Source organism: Bufo bufo, chromosome 4, assembly GCF_905171765.1.
Source record: "Bufo bufo chromosome 4, aBufBuf1.1, whole genome shotgun sequence".
NCBI classification, from domain to species: Eukaryota; Metazoa; Chordata; class Amphibia; order Anura; family Bufonidae; genus Bufo; species Bufo bufo.
The window spans coordinates 397,850,472-397,875,307 of NC_053392.1; positions in this window are offsets into that span (position 1 = coordinate 397,850,472).

The window sequence follows — 24,836 nt, forward strand, 5'->3', positions numbered from 1 at the left end:
ACTGGCTGCTGATGGACGTATTAGTACCAACGTTTTTAGAAAGCCCACAGCCACGAATAATCTGTTGAAATGGGAGAGTGGGCACCCTTTGGCCCTTAAGAGAGGAATTCCGAAGGGCCAATATTTAAGGGTGAGGAGGAATTGTTCCCATCTGAGTGACTTCAGGGTGGCTGCGAAAGATCTTCAGCAGAGGTTTCAGCATCGTGGTTATCCTCAGCAATGTTTAAAACAGGCCTATCAGCATTCGATAAGTACCAACAGGGATCTGTTGTTGTCTCCCAAAAAGAGAGACACTGGTGAAAACATTGTGAGGATCATCGGGACGTTTGATAGTGCCCATGAGAGGGTGCTGAACACTGGGATATACTCAAATCTGACCCTGATATTGGGTGTATCATTCCAGCCAAACCCTCAGTCACATATCGGCGCAGCAACAATTTGCGGGACATGTTGACGCATAGTTTATACGCTAGCCCCCGACCGCAATCATGGTTACGAAACCCGCTTACAGGGACATTTCCTTGTGGATCCTGTAAATTTTGTGGTTTCATTAACAAATCCAAAAGCTTTACCAACAGTACTTTAGATAAAACGTTTTTCACCAAGTCTTTTCATAATTGCAAGTCGGTTGGTGTCGTTTATCTAATGACATGTGTGTGTAACATCAAAGACGTTGGCAAAACCATCAGAGAGCTAAGAAGACGGATCGGGGAGCACATTCTTGACATCACGAATCTCAAAGACACTCCAATTGCACGCCATGTTCTTGATCATCACAGAGGGAATACATCGTCGGTCAAGTTTCAAGTGATCGACTCTGTGAAGTTGTCACCCAGGGGTGGCGACTGTGATCGCATGTTGTTACAAAAAGAGGCGAGATGGATTTTTTTTTTAAACACCATTAAACCATCTGGCCTGAATGATGCAATCTCATTTGTCCCCTTTATATGATGACTAGACAGTTTTATTATTTCGTGCACTGTATTGAATTAAGAGATTCATATTCATCTACTGATGCATGTGAGCATATGCGGCTGCTCGTTCATATATATCTCTCCATTATGATCTTACCCCACTGTATACTAATGAATAGGTTTCCATGCTGCGGTGACAGTATATGAAGCCGCCTTGTGAATTCCCTTATATCTAAATACGGCGCTTCAGCGCTTCCCCTGAGACCCACTGAGTTCCTCCTTCTATCAGCCATTGGTTTACCTTGGACCGAGCCTCCTGGCCGGATTGGCTGTTAGACGGAGGCGTGTCTAGCAGGGCGGGGTTTCACCCTGTAAATCTCGGCGTTCTGTGGGCCGCTTTGCGGCCATTACAGCGCAGATTCATATGCACACTAGCACGCTGCACCTCAACCTAGAGGCTGCTAGCTCAGGCAGGACAGTAGTCTGTTAGTTACAGCACCGTACCTCACACTAGAGGAATGCGGTGTTAGGCAGGGTATTCTACTGTTACCTGTCCGTCCACTACCTCGGTCAAAAATCACAGCTGAGGCTTTGGGCTCTGTTTAAAGTATGGTGCACATAGCTCCTGACGAAATGCATTCCTAATGCACAGAAACGCGTTGAGCTGTTACCATTAAGGGATATGTCAGGGCAATCCTTGCTCCGTATACTATCATTGGAGTGACGGCGTATGCTCTGCCATAATCCTGCACCTGTGACTATCTTAGTGCAGTGAGAGTCTGCGCGCTGACTCTCGCTGTTAGGAGTGTTGTTTGGTGGTTTCCTGACACCAGACATCCCCTTGATAGTAGTCCTCACCCTGGGTCACACACTCTGTACCCTGTGGTGTATCGAGCCCCCTTATGTGTTGGTGGGTTTAGTATGTGAGACTGTTTTAGTGCTCCAGATGGTGGCGCTGTTTGGAGACATTATTTCCTTCTCACATATTTAGTATTAGTCAGTTGCTGACTGCTACACTGACGGGTGTTACCCTTTATTTTAACCGAACATATAATAAAGTTATTATTATTTTGTTTTAGCGCCTATCCCCACATTATTTGCTTACTTCTCATTGGCCCACAAGCAAAAAGCAGAGGAATCATGTGTTCAGATGAAAAAAAAAAGCTGAATATTTGATATAACGAATATATAGCACTATATTCTAAATATTCGCAAATTCTCAAAGTGGCGATATTCGCAATAAAAATTCGCTATTCGAATATTCGTGCTCAACACTACTTGCCAGGTATAAAGCCTGTTTTATCTGAATCTATATGGGATAATTTTTAGGTTATAATTAAGGAGTCATATCTGGCGATATAAGTCGGGTGATATAGGTGGCTTCCCTGGTTTCAACATAAAGATAATTTGGGCAAGTCTGGCAATTAACTCTTTTCCAATATGGCCTGAAATAGTTTCCTAATAGTTCACAGTCAAACTTATACCAATGTTCCCTAATCCATGAAGTCATTTTCCCAGAAGACAGAGACTGAATAGCCATATCTATGTCATCCTCAGTGAACATAGGGAATCTGATGAGGGTGCCTGTGACACCACAGAGGCAAAGAAGACTGATATTATTCAGCAACTTGTGGGGCACATTATACTTGCAATTATGTAAGTCAATATAAAAGGCGTGGAATGCCTCATTAATTTCCTATGGAGCAGTATGCCCAACACCTCCATCCACCACCGCAGAAACAGACACACAAGTGAGTTAGGTATGCCAGTAGTTTGCTATTTTTATCCCCAAATTCAAAGATAGACACCTGCTTAGATGTCACTTCTGAGTTTGTTCTTTAGATAAGAGAAGCAAATCTCTTTGAATGTTCATCCATTGATCTTTGTTATCTGGCTGAGGATCTATAACATAAGCTTGCTGTGCCACCTAAACAGCAGAAACTAGCTTGTTTTGAGTTGCTTTCTTTACTGTACCACTCCATCTATGAAAGCCCCTATAACAGAAACCTGATGTACATGTCTGTCTTCATCAAAGGGTGGAGATGATCTGAGTTATGAGACCAATACTCCACATGCACAGATTGCGCCATGGTAGAGACCACTGTAGACTGCAACCAAGTGTGATGCAAGCGTTACAACTGTGATTTAATTGGGGGCCCCACAGAGATTATTAAAGGAAGGTCCAAGTGGTCAGATGTACTTTTAGGCATGCAACAGATATCTACAATAGAGGGTTAAAAGTCATGAGAGCCTCCCATCTCTGCTAAAATGACAGTGCCAATGCAAGAAGCTGCCAATGTTTAGTCCTGAGCTCTGTGAGCTGTGGTGTACTCAAGCTCAGGATTAAGCCCAGATACAATGACTAAGACTATGTGAAAAGACAGGTCCCAATTAATGCTGTTCTATGACAATTCTGCATTTCTGTGGGGTTTCTTCAGGTATTTCGGTTTCCTCCAACTTTCCAAAGACATACTGAAGAGAACTTAGATTGTGAGCTCCATTGGAGACAGCAAGCAATGATAAAGTAAGAGAAGTCAGTGTTATATAAGTGAGTAAAATAAATAAATAAGGGGAGGGGGGGAAGACTCCTAAAAATGGTAGATGTACACCTCAGATCAGCAGTAAAGGCAAAGCTCATACTTCAGGATTACCGTATCCTGCATGGTATCCTGACAACCGCATAGAGAAGTATTTGTGTTTATTATTTTTTACTTTGCAGCATGCTGTTGGGCCACTATGTGATAGGGAGGTGTGGAGTGTGGGAGTTAATATTTATAAATGTGTGCCATTACAAAAAATATCCTCTTATAATATATGTCAGTACAAAGAATACCACTTTATAATGAGTGCCAGTAAAATAAATGCCCCATTATGTGTGCCAGTACAAAAATGTCCTCTAATGACGTGCCAGTACAAAAATACTTAATATTTATTGTTCCCAGTAGAGCTAATGCCCCCGTAGTGCCCCCCACTTCTAATGTGTGTCAGTACAAGAATGTCCTTTTCAGCGCCCCCAGTGACCCCATAGTGGTCCAACAGCATGCTGCAAAGAAAAAATAATAAACACATGATGTTGTCAGCATACGGTGCAAGACAAAGACCTCTTCCGATTTGTGTCCTGAGCTGTATGCAGCCCGGCTCAGGCGGTGCCATGATGACATCATCACACCACCTGCGCTGATCTCTGGGGGAAATATTACTATTGATGGCACTGTTAACAGTAAGGGCACTCTGGCAGAGAATTATTTCTATTGGTGAGATTTTTGTGAGCATTTTTACTGTGGGGGACACTCTAGCACAACTATTTTTGATGTGCACTATGTTTATGTAATATAACAAAAACAAAGACAGGTGCACACTGCGGTCTTACTAACCCTCGTACTGGTGTACAATTGAGAGATTAGCCAACATATCCTGCTTGGAGGACATGTCTGAACCCGAGCACCGCGGTTTCTCCAAGGTTTCTCAAGTAGCTCGGGACCTAACGCTAAACCTACCTGGGCCATATGGGCAATACCAGGAGCCAGAGGGCAAATTACAGGAGCGCAAGGTCCGACTCACAGTAATCTCCAGCATGTGACCATGCATACAGTGGGAGGAGGGAGAGAGCTCTGAGCCCCACCCAAGACTGGCTGATATAGCCCAGGCCTCACATGTGCACCAGAATGCGGCCTGTAGATGGAAATAAAGGCACATTCAGACTAGGAGTTTATACGCATTCTATATACAAACTATAGATTGGTGTGGGATTAAAAAGCAGGAAGTGCTCAACCCCATATGCAGTGGTGCATCTATACAGGAAGGGCAGATCCTGCATTTGTGGTCCGCTGCTAATGGCAATCCCCAGCAAAAAAATGCATACAATGGAGGATGCCTGCAGCGGACCACAAGTACCACAATGGACATTTAGCGTTAGGTCCCGAGCTACTTGAGAAACCTTGGCGCGGTGCTCGGGCTCAGACATGTCCTCAAAGTAGGATATGTTAGCTAATCTCTGAATTTTACACCAGTATGAGGGTTAGTAAGACAGCAGTGAGTGTGCACCTGTCTTTGTTTTTGTTATATTATTTTTACTGTTTATCACATCCACACATTTGCTATCCTGTGTAGGATGTCCATTGTGGTACTTGTGGTGCAGGGCGCAGGCATCCTCCACAAATGCAGAATCTGCCCCCCCTGTATAGATGCACCACTGCATATGGGGTTGAGTACTTCCTGCTTTTTAATACCACGCCAATCTATAGTTTATGCACTATGTTTACAGCATTATCAGTGTCAGGGCTGGGTGCAGTTACTTTTTAGGGCACTGTTTGCCAATAATTATTGAACAAGGTGGTTCTAGTATTTTCAGGGGGATTATCTGTTTCTGCGGTACAGTATTGGGGAGCATAGTGGGCACAGTATTGGGGGTGGCAGGATGGAGTGTTCAGAAGGAGGGAGGATGATGGAAAAGTAGGAAACTAAGATGTCTGTCAGTCAAACTCTGAGGAGACAAGGGAAATAAATAATCCTGGTGGTCTGGTCCAAATGGAGAAGATGAGGAAAGAGACATAACTTAATGTAAGTATGTAATTCTGTATTATCCTGTATGTTTTGTAGCGCTATATGTAACGTTTTTAAAGTATGTCTGACAGTAGGACTGGAGGGCAGTGGTTAGGTTGAGAATTCGACATGGGGGGGCACCTTTTCAATTTTGGCCTCAGGCAGAAGAAAGGCTAGGTGCACCCCTGAGTTCAAGATATCCTCAGCACAGGACCGACAGGACACAAACACGGGGGCTCAACAATGGAGATCAGTACGGACTAGATTGAGAGCAGTGGCACAACAGCAGAGCAGCCCAGGAGGCAAAATACAGCAGATGATGTTACAGACCACTGATACAGGCCTATTCGCTGCAAAGATAGGCGAGAGGGAGGTTGTTGCACAACTACAGGGATATCTGGAGGCCAATCACATTCTTGATGACTTCAAGTCGGAATTCCGACCCGGATGGGGTGCTGAGACCGCTCTGGTCAATGTCCAGGACGATCTACTGATGGCATTAGACCAGAACGACTCTATGGTCCTAGTCCTTCTGGACCTATCATCCGCTTTTGACACTATTGACCATCAAGTGTTACTGAACCAGTTGAAAGGGTAGCCGGATTAGATGGAAAGACCTTGGCATGGATGGTCTCATTTCTCCAGGACAGGGTACAACGAGTGAAGCTGGGGGTATTTCACTCAGTCGATCTCCCACTGTCCTGTGGATTACCACAAGGCTCGGCACTATCTCCAGTCTTGTTCAACATCTATTTGAGACCATTGGCCGACATCATCAGGAGCCACAATCTTCAGTTTCATGTTTATACGGATGATACAACTGTACTTTAGGCTTCCCAAAGGAACAGTTGATCAAGTCGATCTGGCCGGATGTCTCTTGGAGATCGATCACTGGATGAGTGCCAATCATCTAAAGCTTAATGGCACCAAAACTGAATGTAGTACATTCAGTGACCAGAAAATTACACCCCAAAATTGCACCCCAATGGCCATTGTCTTTTGGACCTGTCGGTGAGACAGCCATCCAGGTCAGGGACTTGGGAGTGGTCTTGGACTCCAGATTAACCCTGGCTCCTCAGATAAATCAGGTGGTTAGTACCTGCCACTACCAGCTGAAACTTCTGAGGAGGATCTTGAAATACATCGAATCCCCTCTCAGGAAAGCCTTGGTCGGAGCAGCGATCAGCAGTCGGTTGGACTATTGTAATGCCTTTACATGGGACTCCCTAAGAAGAACTTGTATAGACTTCAACTTGTGCAGAATGCCACAGCAGGGCTACTAACGGGTGTTGCCCGCCGAGAGCATATCACTCCCTCTCTTAATGCCTTGCACTGGCTCCCCGTCCAACAACAGGTGATGTTCAAGATTGGATGCTTCATGCATAGGGTATTCCATGGTGTGGAGCCCTTGTACCTGCAACGTAAATTCACCAGGTACGCCCCGTTGAGGACATTGAGGTCTAGTAACTCTGCAAATTTTTATATCCCGCAAGTCAACAAGATCAGACGTGGAGGTAGATCCCTTTCGGCTCAAGGGGCCAGATTTTTGAACCACCTACCTCTGGCCCTGAAAATGATCTTTCTATATAACACTTATTTTTGGTTCATATAATTTTGGGGTTTTTCCTATTTTCCTATTTTAAAGATACCTTTTCCTCACGTTTATTAATTTTGTTCTCTTCACATTCTCTATATCTCGTCCGAACCCTTTGAACCTTGAGATCCCCCTACCTTCCCTCCCTTTTTCTTGATTCTCCATTTGATAAGTGTTAGGAAATTGGTCTCTGGAATAGGTGCCTTATTCTCTAGGCCTTTGCGGCCCATGGCAAAGTGTCATGCCTTCTTCTTTTTCCTCCCTTGTTGAATCAGCCAGCTAAGAGCATCGAGGCCCTAAGGGTAAGACTGCGTGTACACAAGACTATATACATCATCATCATCATCATCATACAGGGTGGCAGCCAGGTGAGGTAAGTTCCTGAAGAGTTTTCTGCAAGTTGTAAGACTGCATGGCAGCAGTAACACAGGAATATGGGTCAGAATTTGCAGGAGCTCTCTCAAACACATTTAGCCATCAAACCACACCACCAGAAATTTAGCATCATCTAGCAGTTATCTTGAGATCCATATGAGGTACAGTGAGCTTAATTATTCCATTTGTGGCTTTCAATAAACATCTGTACTTTGTGTCAAGATTTTTTTCTGGAACAACCGTTTAACTCAGTGCTTCTCAAATAGTGGGGCGCGGCTCCGTAAAGGGGGGCTCGTTCAGGGCCGGCCTTTGGGGTGTGCGGGCTGTGCGGCCGCACAGGGCGCCATAGCAACAGGGGCGCCGGGCGGCCGACAGCTCGCAGTGTAATATGCGGCAGGGAGATGAGCGCTTCCATTGTGGAAGCACTCATCTCCCGTCTGATCAGAGGCTGGCATAGGCGCTGGACGCGATGTACGGAGCGGGGGCCGGGGGAGGGACTGGGAGGAGGAGCTGGGGGCCGGCAATAGCAGTGGGGCGGTGCGGTCACTGTACTATAGCCCCGCCCCACCGCTCCCTCCGGTATACTAATATAAAATGTATTATTGAATTAAAAGTTATTAAACATGCCCCCCTCACTCCTAATAGTACCGTATATCCGAATTTCTTCTGTATAATGCCGGCAGGCAGGCCGGGCGGCCGGCGCGTCCCTCAGTGATGTCACGTGCCTGCGCCGCCTGCTTTATGAATGAAGCCCGGCCCGCCTGTCGGCATTAAACAGAAGAAATTCGGATATACGGTACTATTAGGAGTGAGGGGGGCATGTTTAATAACTTTAAACGCCAGCGGCGGGCACACAGAATCTGTGGATGGCACAGTTAAGGGGTGGGGGTCTGTGGATGGCACTGTTATGGGCTGGGGGGGCACTGTGGATGGCACTGTTATGGGGTGGGGGGGTCTGTGGATGGCACATATATAACAGTGCCAGCCACAGATCTCCCTGTAACAGTGCCAGCCACAGATCCCCCCCATAAGTGTCCGTCATCCACAGATCCCACCATAAGTGTCTGTCATCCACAGATCCCCCCCATAAGTGTCTGTCATCCACAGATCCCCCCCATAAGTGTCCGTCATCCACAGATCCCCCCCATAAGTGTCAGTCATCCACAGATCCCCCCATAAGTGTCCATCATCCACAGATCCCCCCATAAGTGTGTGTCCGATCCACATTTCTTCCTTTTTTTATTCTCTTATACGTTAATAAGGATACAGTGTTATGCAGAGGTGTACTTATAACAATTTTATAGACAAATTATACTATTTACAGTCGCGCGGGGGGCGCAAAATGTTTTTTTCTTCCTTGGGGGGGCATGACAGAAAATAATTGAGAAGCACTGGTTTAACTTAACTGGCGTGCAGATGATGAAATAAAAGGTCCCCATGCGGCTATTTGAAGCACACAAAGTTACTACAAATATGTTCTGTAAAATCGGCAACATTGTAACAGAGAATACACCAAAACCAGAAGAAACTTAAAATCTTCTCCTGGACTTGTGCTTCACAGCAGCTTACCAATAAACTTGTGGCTGAGAGCAAAACTTCAGTAGTACAAACAGAAACTGCTTCCAGTGCTCTCAGCTGTGCATTAAAGAAGAGCTAAGACCAAATCACCTCTGTTGCACAGCAGTGTTATATGAGGAGACATAGCATTCTTTCTTTTATTTATGGGGACACTCATTCCTGTTTATTAGGCTCAAGTTACCATTATCCATGCCAAGTAAAAGGCTTCAGCTTTATTGCCGCTGGATTTAAAAAAAAAAAGAAGAAGAAGAAAGCCTGTGGAAAAATTGGCAACCCTAACACAGAAATAAAATGTTGAGAAAAGAAAACCAGGCCTTCTATTTAAAGAGGTTAGTCAAGTAAAAAAAGAAATAAAATTCCAGTGGCAGGGAAGAATTCAGATGAAATCAGTACACAACGGAGGTCATTTATTAAGGAACTTGCAACTATTTAGTCCCTTTTCTAACTGGCCATGCAACAATATTTAGGGGGAAGATTCGGGGCTGTTCCGGGACTGTAACTCCGGCCCTGGCAAATTTACTAACATTTACACATGTTTCCAGGTTGGCTAAAAACTACCCCAGCCAGAGGCTGGAGTATTTTTTTCACCAGGTGCAAGGACTGCCATATATGCACCTAATTTATGACAAGACACATTTCTCATCATAAATTAGACAAACCTTACAGCAGTACAATGGCGAAACTAAGACCAGTGTAAAAACACAAGCTCTGTACTCAGCTGTCTCTGGGTCCCAGTTGTTGTGATTGGTGTGAGTCCCAACAGTAGGACTGATCTAATAGTTATCCCCTACCCTATGGATAGGGGATATCCTATTACTACCAGAATACCCCTATACAGAAGACCTGTCACCTCTCCTCATGTGTCTGTTTTATTAACTACTACTTTATTAATTCAGGAGTCATAAAGTTATAAGAATAGATACTCTAGAATTGTTATTACATGGGAAATGCAAGTAGTTACTAAAACTGACATATCAGGAAAGGTGATAGGCCATCTTTAATGTACAGTAGGTTAAGCCAAGTGTGTCACATCTGATCTACCATGATAGGGAGGACATTATTTTAAAAACATTTTTATAAAATTAATTTTTGAGGCCGGGTTTCTACAGACTTAATTTTTGCACATGTAAAAAAACACCAAATGTCATTAAAAAACCCAAACTAGAAAACATTGGGCAGATTTACATTTCCTGTAGGAGGCTGCCTAGACATGTATCACATTTATCAGTGGCTGATACTGGATAATAAATATGGTGCATGGCTAGAGGCTAGAGTGTCTAACTTTGTACCAACTATTGCTTAGGTTTTGAGAGAATTTTACACCAGAATTGCAGTGCAATATTGGTGCAAATGTTTCACAGTAAGCCAACCCCCCATTTCCACTAAGTCATGTCCCTTTTCTGGTAAATCGCACCCCTTGTTGAGCTAGGTACAGAAGAGCCCACTAAAACTATATCCACTAATATGTACCAAATTACTGTACACCAAATATGTGTACAGTTTCTGACAATGTCTAGTAAATGTAGGTCATTGTGTTTAGACATTCTTATCATTTATTTTAGACTCACAGTAAACATCTAGATGTCACATTTTAGCTCAACATTAATGCCAACACAACCCCCCCCCCCCCCCCTCCACACACACACACACACATACCACAATAACATCTCTGTGCACACATCTACAGATAATGTAAGGAGTCCTATCAATCTGCTATTTAATCTAATATTTTTATTTTTAGGGTAGTGTGCACAGGGATAATATTAATTGAAAGGTGATTTCATTTTATTAAACTTTTCTCAACATTTCTCTGTGTAATAGGATGCAGATTAGCAGGTTCAGTTAAAGGGAGAAAAATATGACATTGGACTGGATGTAGTGCAGTAGCCCAGAACAGGGCTACTGCAAGGGGTAATTGCTGTAATGCTATATGACTAAGTTGAATGTTGAGATTTGTTATATTTGTGTACATAATAGCATTGTATGGCCAATTGAGGGTTAACACTTTCGCTTATCTTGCTAGGTTACCAGGACCTGGGTCTGCCCCTGATTAGACAGGCTAGCTCTGCCTGAGGAACAGTGAAGAGCTAAATATGCAAGCTCCTCAGAGTTAGACCCGAGATCAGAGAACTTCACCCCTGAGATTTGTACAGCCAAGGAAGCTACTTTATCATCAAAAGGAGAGAAGGAAGATCAGAAGGTCCAGAATAGACCACTAAGGTTTACTAGAGAAGTAAGTAATATAGTAAAAAATAAAGGCTGCTCTTAAGTGGTATAAAGAAACGTCGGAACGTAAAGAAGTGTAGAACTATATCAAATTAAACGGAAAGGAGCCAAACATATGCTACTAAAGCATCAAAGGAAGAAGAAATTGCCAAATCTATTAAGAAGGGGGATAAAAGTTTCTTCAGGTATATTAGTGACAGAAGGAAAAAAATTGTGGGATTACAAAAATTAAAAATGGCCAAAGTCACTATATTGATAGGGATATGTCTTGTGCTGACCATTTGAATAGTAACTCTTGTTCAGTGTTTTCAGGTGTCTTTCAAAATTGTAACTTGTATGGTTATGACATTACTGCTAGCTTTAAAGGCTCAGCCCCAGTGTTTTTGGAGGCTGATGTTATGGGTGAATTGGCACATTTAAAATCTAACAACTCAAGGGGTCCAGATGGCATCCACCCCAGAGTTCTTACACTACTCTGGTCTGTGATTGCTGTTCCTATTACTGATTTGTTTAACCAGTCCCTCCTGATAGGGAATATTCCTGAAGATTGGAGAATGGCCAACGTTATACCTTATTACAAAAAGGGTAGCAGAGAAGAAGCTGGAAACTACAGACCAGTTATGCTTTACTTCGGTAGTAGTACAAATAATGGAAACCCTCCTGAAAAAGAACATAGTTGACCACATACAAACCAGCAACTTGTTAGATCCAAAACAGCATGGATTCACTGAGGGCAGATCATGTTGAACTTATCTTATTAATTTCTTTGACTCTGTTGCAAAGATGTTGGACAAAGATGGTGACATGGATACTGCCTACCTTGATTTCAGCAAAGCCTTTGATACAGTGCCACATAAAGAACTCATAGATAAATTATTGAACATTGGACTTAATCCCTAGACAGTTCAGTGGATTCGTAGTTGGCTGATGATTATACACAAGAGTTAGTTGTTAATTGTGTGCATTCTGAGGAGAGACATGTTACAAGTCCTAGGCCCTATTGTTTTTATTATTCTTATAGGTGACATAGGAGAAGGTTTGGTAGGCAAGGTTTGCCTGTTTGCTGATGACACAAAAGTGTGTAACAGGGTTGATATTCCTGGAGACATTAGTAACATGGAAAAAGATTTCGCTTCTCTGCGTAAATTGTCCAAACAATGGAAACTGTAGTTAATGTTGTACAAATGTAAAATAATGAGAAGGAGAAGGAGAAGGAACCATCTATCTGATTATCATATTGGCAGTACTGTGTTAGCCAAGACTTTACAAGAGAAGGATCTATTGATCCTAATATCAGACAGCTTCAAAATGAATGCACAGTCTGGGTAGGTAGCTGGGAAAGCAACTCAGATGCTTGGCTGTATAGCTAGAGTTATAACCAGTAGCAGGGCCGGATTAAGAGCATCATGGGCCTGGTGCTGAGGATTTTGCTGGGCCTTTTTATGGAACTGCACTCAGTGTCTTAATTACTTATATATTTTATCGATACCATTAAAGTATTTTGTTCCTGCAACTACCCCTTCATTTGGCATCTATCTTGGCAACATGGAGGGGGACCACGGGAGGGGGACCCTGAGGGTGGGGCACCCTCAGGGCACTATAGTGTCAGGAAAACCGCTTTGTTTTCCTGACACTATAGTGATCATGTAACATTACTATGAAGATTACTGTTTTCTAGCTGCTGTGGACTGTGGACAACAGCAGCTAGAAACAGTAATTTTCATAGAGCTGTGTTATGATTTATGGACACAGCACTCAGCATGCTTAGCCAGTCAGATAGAAGGCTGGCTAAGCATGCTGAGAGCTGTGTCCAAATAACATAACACATTAAAGGGATTCTGTCACCAGGTTTCACCCCTGTCAGCTAAACATATGCTGATGTTCAGGGCGTCTTCACGATTCCTAATGTGGGCTTATAAATGTCATCTGTGGGCTTATTTAGCTAAAAAACTGCTTTTACTAACCTGTCAGTCAAACAAATAAGGTGCCCAAGGGGATGTTAATGAATGCAAGGTGTCGGCCGCACCCGCCGCCATTCATGCCCAGCGCCGCCTTTCCAGACTTCTGCGCCGCCTCCTAATCCTCTGTGCCGCCTCTCGCTCTCCCTCCCTCCCCCTCCTCCTGCTGTAAGATCTCGCGCATACAGGGGTTGAGCAAAGTGCCGGCGCATGCGCACTTCGCTGTAAGAAGCCAAATGGAGAAGTCTGCACAGGCGTATCAGGCAGAGCCCTGTGCGCAAGCGCGAGATCTTACAGCAGAAGGAGTGGGAGGGAGAGCGAGAGGCGGCACAGAGAATTAGGAGGCGGTGCAGAAGTCCGCAAAGCCGGCGCTGGGCACGAACGGCGGTGGGTGCGGCGGGCATCTTGCACCCATTAACATCCCCTTGGGCACCTTATTTGTTTGACTGACAGGTTAGTAAAAGCTGTTTTTTAGCTAAATAAGCCCACAGATGACATTTATAAGCCCACATTAGGAATCGTGAAGACGCCCTGAACATCAGCATATGTTTAGCTGACAGGGGTCAAACCTGGTGACAGAATCCGTTTAAAGAAATTACTGTTTCTAGCTGCTGTGGACTGTGGACTAGCAGCTAGAAACAGTAATTTCTTTAATGTGTTATGTTATTTAGACTGAGCTCTCAGCATGCTTAGCCAGTCAGTAATTTCCATAGTGCTGTTATGATTTATGGACACAGCTCTCAGCATGCTTAGCCAGCCTTCTATCTGGCTGTGCTTCTTGAGAGTCACAGTCCACAAGCTCAGAAACAGCCAGATAGAAGGTTGGCTAAGCATGCTGAGAGCTGTGTCCATAAATCATAACAGCAGTATGATTGCCCTCCCTTCCAACTGGATGAGTTTATCTGATACCTGCCCTGTTCCAGCAGCTCCTGCTGTCTCGCGGGCCGGTGTGGCTGAGCGCTGTGGGCCGTGTGCTGGTCGATACTGCTGAGTAGGTTGTACACAGCGCAGCGTGCAGGAGGGATAACCGCGGGCGCACTGAGGTCATATCCAGCGGGCCGGCATTACAGGAACCACACCAGCTGCTCTGACATCCTGCCGCTGGATATCCTGTGACGTATATCCGGCGGCAGGACGTCAGAGCAGCTGGTGTGGTTCCTGTAATGCCGGCCCGCTGGATATGACCTCAGTAGTGATGGGAAGTTCGGATCTTTCAGATGAATCGGTTCATGAATCGGATCTTCGGTTCACTTGCTGAGTCACTGACTGCTGAGCTGACTCGCAAGTGAACCGAAGACTCTAGGTGCCGGTGCACATGCGCAGATGTTATCTATTCGATTCACTTGCTGCTGCTGACTCAGTCGGCTCTTCAGCTCTCTAATGAGTGAGTCAGGATCAGGAAGAGTGATTGATTATAGTGATAGTGAAGGGAAGCTGAGGCTGACACCGGACAGGAGGACTCAGGAGCTGTCACTGTGGTGTGCATTGTTGTCTGTTGTGCATTGTTACCCACAGTGACAACAGTCTGACACTGACAGTAGTACAACGAACCAAGTGAAGTGAAATGTGAATGCACGCACAGGGAAAACTATGTGCTGAATTGATAACAGTATTACAGTAACACAGTCACTGGCTGATAATAAATAGTCCCCACTTAACGGAATCCATAAAGGAGATGTGAACCCACCCTTAGTTATATAGCTACTGAATGAGATGCCTTTAACATATATATCTCCTGAGAAGCCAATTTGATCCTAAAGGGTTAATTCAACCTGTAATCTAAACTCTGTGTCATCTGTCACTTCTTTTATCTCTCTGCTCCTGTCAAAGGCGTACATAGAAATCACTGGGCCCCATAGCAAGAATCTAAATTGGGCCCCCATTCCCCTTTTATAGCCCCTCCCACTACCCATTCCAGGCCTCTCTCTTTGTTCCATGAACTATGTTCGCTGCTGTTTTATAATTTATGCCATCAGGGCCGGATTGGGATTACAAAACAGGCCTGGCACACAAAAGAGGCATAATAGATACAGTGTGTACAGATGTATAGTGTATACAGCAGTGTACCGATATGTGAGGAACGTGGTATAATATATGCAGTGTGTTCAGGTATATAGTATATACAGCAGTGTACTGATATATGAGGTATAAATTACAGCTCGTACCTCACATATCAATCCAATACTGTATATACAATATACCTGTACACACCATCTATTATACCTCGTACCTAACATATCACTACACTGCTGTATATACTATATATCTGTACACACTGCATCTATTATACCTCATACCTCACATATCAGTACACTGCAATATATATTATATATCTATACACACTGCATCTATTATACCTTGTACCTCACATATCAGTACACTGCTGTATATACTATATATCTGTACATATTGCATCTATAATACTGTTTAACCACCTCCGGACCGCCTAACGCAGATTCGCGTTCCGGAGGTGGCAGCCCTGCGCACAGTCACGCATCTACGCGTCATCTCGCGAGACGCGAGATTTCCTGTGAACGCGCGCACACAGGCGCGCGCGTTCACAGGATCGGAAGGTAAGCGAGTGGATCTCCAGCCTGCCAGCGGCGATCGTTCGTTGGCAGGCTGGAGATGTGATTTTTTTAACCCCTAACAGGTATATTAGACGCTGTTTTGATAACAGCGTCTAATATACCTGCTACCTGGTCCTCTGGTGGTCCCCTTTGTTTGGATCGACCACCAGAGGACACAGGTAGCTCAGTAATATGTTGCACCAAGCACCACTATACTACACCCCCCCCTGTCACTTATTAACCCCTTATTCACCCTTGATCACCCTTGATCACCCCTGATCACCCCATATAGACTCCCTGATCACCCCCCTGTCATTGATTACCCCCCTGTCATTGATCACCCCCCTGTAAAGCTCCATTCAGATGTCCGCATGATTTTTACGGATCCACTGATAGATGGATCGGATCCGCAAAACGCATACGGACGTCTGAATGGAGCCTTACAGGGGCGTGATCAATGACTGTGGTGATCACCCCATATAGACTCCCTGATCACCCCCCTGTCATTAATTACCCCCCTGTCATTGATCACCCCCCTGTAAAGCTCCATTCAGATGTCCGCATGATTTTTACGGATCCACTGATAGATGGATCGGATCCGCAAAACGCATACGGACGTCTGAATGGAGCCTTACCAGGGGCGTGATCAATGACTGTGGTGATCACCCCATATAGACTCCCTGATCACCCCCCTGTCATTGATTACCCCCCTGTCATTGATTACCCCCCTGTCATTGATCACCCCCCCTGTCAGGCTGCATTCAGATGTCCGCATGATTTTTACGGATCCACTGATAGATGGATCGGATCCGCAAAACGCATACGGACGTCTGAATGGAGCCTTACAGGGGCGTGATCAATGACTGTGGTGATCACCCCATATAGACTCCCTGATCACCCCCCTGTCATTGATTACCCCCCTGTAAAGCTCCATTCAGACGTCCGCATGATTTTTACGGATCCACTGATAGATGGATCGGATCTGCAAAACGCATACGGACGTCTGAATGGAGCCTTACAGGGGCGTAATCAATGACTGTGGTGATCACCCCATATAGACTCCCTGATCTCCCCCCTGTCATTGATTACCCCCCTGTAAAGCTCCATTCAGACGTCCGCATGATTTTTACGGATCCACTGATAGATGGATCGGATCCGCAAAACGCATACGGACGTCTGAATGGAGCCTTACAGGGGCGTGATCAATGACTGTGGTGATCACCCCATATAGACTCCCTGATAACCCCCCCCTGTCATTGATCACCCCCCCCTGTCATTGATCACCCCCCCCTGTCAGGCTGCATTCAGATGTCCGTATGATTTTTACGGATCCACGGATACATGGATCGGATCCGCAAAACACATACGGACATCTGAATGGAGCCTTATAGGGGGGGTGATCAATGACAGGGGGGTGATCACCCCATATAGACTCCCTGATCACCCCCCTGTCATTGATCCCCCCCCTGTCATTGATCACCCCCCTGTCATTGATCACCCCTCTGTAAGGCTCCATTCAGACATTTTTTTGGCCCAAGTTAGCTGAAATTATTTTTTTTTCTTACAAAGTCTCATATTCCACTAACTTGTGTCAAAAAATTAAATCTCACATGAACTCACCATACCCCTCACGGAATCCAAATGCGTAAAAATTTTTAGACAATTATATTCCAGACTTCTTCTCACGCTTTAGGGCCCCTAGAATGCCAGGGCAGTATAAATACACCACATGTGACCCCATTTCGGAAAGAAGAGACCCCCAGGTATTCCGTGAGGGGCATATTGAGTCCATGAAAGATTGAAATTTTTGTCCCAAGTTAGCGGAAAGGGAGACTTTGTGAGAAAAAAATAAATAAAATCAATTTCCGCTAACTTGTGCCAAAAAAAAAAAATTTCTATGAACTCGCCATGCCCCTCATTGAATACCTTGGGGTGTCTTCTTTCCAAAATGGGGTCACATGTGGGGTATTTATACTGCCCTGGCATTCTAGGGGCCCTAAAGCGTGAGAAGAAGTCTGGGATCCAAATGTCTAAAAATGCCCTGCTAAAAGGAATTTGGGCCCCTTTGCCCACCTAGGCTGCAAAAAAGTGTCACACATCTGGTATCTCCGTACTCAGGAGAAGTTGAGGAATGTGTTTTGGGGTGTCATTTTACATATACCCATGCTGGGTGAGAGAAATATCTTGGCAAAAGACAACTTTTCCCATTTTTTTATACAAAGTTGGCATTTGACCAAGATATTTATCTCACCCAGCATGGGTATATGTAAAATGACACCCCAAAACACATTCCCCAACTTCTCCTGAGTACGGCGATACCACATGTGTGGCACTTTTTTGCAGCCTAGGTGGGCAAAGGGGCCCACATTCCAAAGAGCACCTTTCGGATTTCACAGGTCATTTACCTACTTACCACACATTAGGGCCCCTGGAAAATGCCAGGGCAGTATAACTACCCCACAAGTGACCCCATTTTGGAAAGAAGACACCCCAAGGTATTCCGTGAGGGGCATGGCGAGTTCCTAGAATTTTTTATTTTTTGTCACAAGTTAGTGGAAAATTATGATTTTTTTTTTTGATTTTTTTTCCTTACAAAGTCTCATATTCCACTAACTTGTGACAAAAAATAAAAACTTCCATGAACTCACTATGCCCATCGGAGAATACCTTGGGGTGTCTTCTTTCTAAAATGGGGTCACTTGTGGGGTAGTTATACTGCCCTGGCATTCTAGGGGCCCAAATGTGTGGTAAGGAGTTTGAAATCAAATTCTGTAAAAAATGACCGGTTAAATCCGAAAGGTGCTCTTTGGAATGTGGGCCCCTTTGCCCACCTAGGCTGCAAAAAAGTGTCACACATGTGGTATCTCCGTATTTAGGAGAAGTTGGGGAATGTGTTTTGGGGTGTCATTTTACATATACCCATGCTGGGTGAGAGAAATATCTTGGCAAAAGACAACTTTTCCCATTTTTTTATACAAAGTTGGCATTTGACCAAGATATTTATCTCACCCAGCATGGTAATATGTAAAATGACACCCCAAAACACATTCCCCAACTTCTCCTGAATACGGAGATACCACATGTGTGACACTTTTTTGCAGCCTAGGTGGGCAAAGGGGCCCACATTCCAAAGAGCACCTTTCGGATTTCACTGGCCATTTTTTACAGAATTTGATTTCAAACTCCTTACCACACATTTGGGCCCCTAGAATGTCAGAGCAGTATAACTACCCCACAAGTGACCCCATTTTGGAAAGAAGACACCCCAAGGTATTCCGTGAGGGGCATGGCGAGTTCCTAGAATTTTTTATTTTTTGTCACAAGTTAGTGGAAAATGATGATTTTTTTTTCCTTACAAAGTCTCATATTCCACTAACTTGTGACAAAAAATAAAAACTTCCATGAACTCACTATGCCCATCAGCGAATACCTTGGGGTGTCTTCTTTCCAAAATGGGGTCACTTGTGGGGTAGTTATACTATCCTGGCATTCTAGGGGCCCAAATGTGTGGTAAGGAGTTTGAAATCAAATTCTGTAAAAAATGACCGGTGAAATCTGAAAGGTGCTCTTTGAAATGTGGGCCCCTTTGCCCACCTAGGCTGCAAAAAAGTGTCACACATGTGGTATCGCTGTACTCAGGAGAAGTTGGGGAATGTGTTTTGGGGTGTCATTTTACATATACCCATGCTGGGTGAGAGAAATATCTTGGCAAAAGACAACTTTTCCCATTTTTTTATACAAAGTTGGCATTTGACCAAGATATTTATCTCACCCAGCATGGTTATATGTAAAATGACACCCCAAAACACATTCCCCAACTTCTCCTGAATACGGAGATACCACATGTGTGACACTTTTTTGCAGCCTAGGTGGGCAAAGAGGCCCACATTCCAAAGAGCACCTTTCGGATTTCACTGGGCATTTTTTACAGAATTTGATTTCAAACTCCTTACCACACATTTGGGCCCCTAGAATGCCAGGGCAGTATAACTACCCAAGAAGTGAACCCATTTTGGAAAGAAGACACCCAAAGGTATTCACTGATGGGCATAGTGAGTTCATAGAACTTTTTATTTTTTGTCACAAGTTAGTGGAATATGAGACTTTGTAAGAAAAAAATAAATAAATAAAATCATCATTTTCCGCTAACTTGTGACAAAAAATAAAAACTTCTATGAACTCACTATGCCCATCAGCGAATACGTTAGGGTGTCTACTTTCTGAAATGGGGTCATTTGTGGGGTGTTTGTACTGTCTGGCCATTGTAGAACCTCAGGAAACATGACAGGTGCTCAGAAAGTCAGAGCTGCTTCAAAAAGCGGAAATTCACATTTTTGTACCATAGTTTGTAAACGCTATAATTTTTACCCAAACCATTTTTTTTTTACCTAAACATTTTTTTTTGATCAAAGACATGTATAACAATAAATTTAGAGCAAAATTTATATATGGATGTCGTTTTTTTTTGCAAAATTTTACAACTGAAAGTGAAAAATGTCATTTTTTTGCAAAAAAATCGTTAAATTTCGATTAATAACAAAAAAAGTAAAAATGTCAGCAGCAATGAAATACCACCAAATGAAAGCTCTATTAGTGAGAGGAAAAGGAGGTAAAATTCATTTGGGTGGTAAGTTGCATGACCGAGCAATAAACGGTGAAATTAGGGTAGGTCAGAAGTGTAAAAAGTGGCCTGGTCTTTCAGGGTGTTTAAGCCATAGGGGCTGAGGTGGTTAATATATGCAGTGTGTGTGTGTGTATATATATATATATATATATATATATATATATAGATGCGAGGCATACAAGGTATAATACTGTAGATGCAGTGTTTATAGAAATATGTGGTCAGTTATGCATTATAGTCACTGTGTGTGTGAAGTACATGAGGTTGTGGTCACTGTACCTGTCTGAAGTATTATACATGAGTGAGCAATGAGTAAAAACAGGGCATGGAGGGGGGGGTAAATGATGAAAAGTGGAGGACCTCCTCTTACCACTCCATTCCAGTCTGTATGGATCAATGCAGAGCTGATTGTGAACTTCTAATACTTGCTGTTAGGGGTTGAAGGACCTGTGATGATGTCATCACAGGTCCTGGCAGATGTACCTTTCAAACCTAGGAACTACACCATTTTTGGTGCAGTTCCTTTGCTAGATTCTGCAGGACCTGCGATGCTGAAGATGATGTCATCACAGGTCCTGGCAGATGCACTGTTCTAACCTGGGAACTACACTTTACACTGTGCAGTTCCCTTACAGGACCTGTGAAGACTCCCTGTACTACTCAGACGACTCAGAGCTGCTAGTGCTTGCCTTGCCTCAGCTCTGATTGGTTGGTGGGAGGGGAGGGGCTGGCAGAAGCAGCTTCCACTCTAGGATCATATTACGCTCCTCCCGAGTCCCTCCCTCAGGCTCCTGCTGCCAGCGTGAGGTGAGCATCTCTGCATTGTCTGTGTGCTATGTGACAGCTGACAACAGAGGACTTTTAGCGCGGGCTGCTCCCGACGGCCTTTTGGCTGGCGGATGGGCCTATTTTATGGTAGGGGCCTGGAGCTACAGCTCCATCAGCCCCTACGTTAATCCGGCCCTGACCAGTAGGAAGAACAAGATCGTGATCTTGCTGTATAGTGAGACCACATCTGGAATACTGTGTAAAGTTCTGGAGACCCGCCTACAAATAGACATAGATAAAATGGAACGAGTGCAAAATTGGTGGAGAGTCTGGAGCATAAAACAAATCAGAAGAGACTTAAAGAACTTTAATTTGCATAGTCTTAAGAAAAGGAGGGGGAAAGGAGGGGGAAAGGAGGGGGAAAGGAGGGACATGATCAAAATCTTTAAGTATGTTAAAGGCATAAATAAGGTTCAGGATGGAAGTGTTTTAATAAAGATCTTAACACAAGAACAAGGGGGCACAAGCTAAAATTAGTTGGTGGGAGGAGAAGAACCAATGTCAGCAATTTTACACCGAAAGAGTAGTTCAGGTTTGGAGCAAACTAGCAGCAGATATGGTTGTCAAATCAAAAGTAAGTGAATTTAAACATGCCTGGGATAAAAACATCTATCCTAAGATAAGTAATAATATAAGGGCAGACTAGATAGATATGTTGTCTTTTTCTGCTGTCAATTTTCTATGTTTCATGACCATACACTGGAATCAGTCAGCAAGGTATTGTGCTTGTTTATTGCAGAGAAACATTACTGTTGTAAGAGGAAACATTGCTAAAGCATCCTTCCACACTTTTAGACAATTTGACCAGCCGTATCTTAAATCTGTACCCCTCAGCCCAGGAGTTTGCAGGAGCATTTAACAAGAACTTCAATGCATGCTTAAGAGTCTGCAGAGAGAATTTAGATAGAGACAGGGAGAAGGAGTACTGCACGTGCCGCTGCCTGAACTCCACCCCGCCCCCATTATAGTCAATGGGGACGGAGCGGCAGTCCGGGGGCACACGTGAACTAGCGGCAGGACGGATATGACAGGCTGTTCACCCACCGGAACAGCCTGCAGGAGTCCCTTACCGCTGGTGTGAAACTAGCCTAAGCTATTTAGACTTTACTGCAGTGAGGGGAAGACACGCTTGGCCAGTCGTAAAAAATGTACAGTTGCAAATTACAGGCTCAATTTCAAAAGTGAGATTGCCAGTCATATATTCTGCAGGAAGAGACTTGAGGAAGATAGGAAAGAAGGCCATAACTCCCATTCTTGCCTAAATCTATTTGTATGGTATATTGTGGGAACTGTGTTTTTGCTATAATTGGATGTACTACAACTCCCATTTTATACTAAAGAGAAACATTTATTTTCTTTATTCTGGCCTGGTTAACTGACTCCTGCAAGATACACCGGCCATTGCACTCTACATGTCTTGCCTTGCACCTATACAAATACATCACAGCAACTTCAACTACCATCAGGCAGGTGCCCCAGAATCAGAATGTGCCCTAAAGAAAGAAAGGGTGCATGCTCCTTTCACTGCATGGTCCTACGAAGAAACTTCGTAAGGAAAGCCACTGTGATTGACTGTTACAGCCAGAGCCACTACCACTCCAATCTTCCCCTCTAGCTCCTCCTGGGTCACTGCAGATGTAGTACAACTCCTAGTCTTCACTTTGGTAAAGAGAGACTTATTTATTGATACCCACTGGCCTGGTTACTGACTCCACCATTCCCTGGCCACTGCACCTGCTCTCCTGCCTTGCACCCACACCAATACCTAACATCAAGGGCACCATAACTACCACCTCAAACAGGAGCCCCAATACCACAATGTGTCCGAGGGAAGAAAGGGTGTAGGGAGTGCCAGAGGGAGGGATTGCCACTGTGAACTGTGAGCACTATTGCCATCCTCCTCTCCAGGTCGCTGCAATATTTCTGGACTGCAGCGACCTGGACTTGTTACCGGACTTGTGGAGTGGAAACATACTTACTCGCTCCCCGCCACTGGGTTTCAGCTCCTTTAGTCCCCTGACACTGCTCTCTCAGTCCAGTTTCTGCATCTCAACATCAGGTTTGACGTGAGTCACAAGGTCTTTTTACATTGCCGCTGAAATAACTGACCACAGTGGTGACATGTCTCCCTATGACCAAGTGATTTGACACATGGGGGACATGTCACTGCTAAGGCCAGTCATTGGCTGCAATGGCCACATGACCCGCATTAAACCGGATGTTGAAATGTGGAGGCAACAGCAACAGAGACTGAAGGAGCCAGAACCGTCTTCCTTCTGCAGTTCTGGTGGTGTGGGAGGGGTCTGCAAAAAAAGTCCCTGAATATTAACAACCCATTTAAATAATATCTAAGCTACAGTTAAAGTTTGTCCGTGCATACCAAGAGGCACAGACATCAGTGTTTATATGCAGGAATGTAGTGATAATATGGCACCCGATGGAGCGTGCTGCACACTATATTGAATGGTATGTACACAACTGTACAAGATATTAGCGGTGTGAACACCTCCTTTGAACAATTCACATCATACATAGGTGACACACTTCAGTGTGTTTAAGACTTTCTGGAACATTTTTGTATGGATCACTGTGCAAGGAGGAGGTGTAGGAGGGCATAGAGTGATCTGTGGTGTTCTACAAATGAACAAAATGTGATATTCCCCAAACATGATACTTGTTTTTAAAAGTAACACAAGAGATATAATTTCTTCATTCCTAGCTCAATAACACAAGCTAGTAATGAATATTGGTCTGATTTATTGTCTACAGTTTCTGAAACCTAATGGAATAAAGTGTATCCAAATGCAGCTGTCTATATCAGCCCTAAAGATTGCAAGGGCAACTCCAAGGAAAGAATTCAGCGGTTACATTCAACCACCCTGAGTGTTGGCAATGCGAAGTCCGGGCACACTGTGATTATCTGAAATTGAGATGGCAATAAAAGCAAAAGGAAAATACAATCTTCAGCACCTCCCAACATAAGACCTTCATTAATATTATCCATAAAAACAAGAACCAAATCGCTCCGAAAATAGCCATTCTGATAAGTTGCCAGTATCATAAACCCCTTGATCCATCCAAGCTCCTAATGGTACAGTGCGTACACTGTGTTCCAGCAAAAACATATTCAATAGAGTAATATTACGTGTCTTCATCCTAAAACAACTGTTTCTACAAAGCAAAAAAAATAAAATCAGTAAGGAGATATATTTTGAACTATAACCAGGTGGAAAAAGGTACAAAGGGATAAATGTGACATATGTTTTTTGGATCAGCAATTAATAAATAGCTGAAAATCTACAGGAAATAACATCACAATGTGCTTTTCTTCTCTTTTCTGTTGGTTTTTAAATATTCCACAAAATAACATAAGAATGGAAATTGCTAATTTTTTACATATAAACCTCTCTAAGCAGCTCTGGATAAGGCCCCATGCACAGAACCATATATTTTTTTCCGCATCCAATACAGATTTTTTTGCCGAACCATACTTTTCAATGGGGCCGCACACAGTGCGTTGTCCGCATCCATGTGTCTGTGACGTCGTCCTGCAAAAGAATAGAACATGTTGCATACTTGTCCATTTTGCTGACAAGGATAGGACATTTATACTGAAGGGGGGAAAAA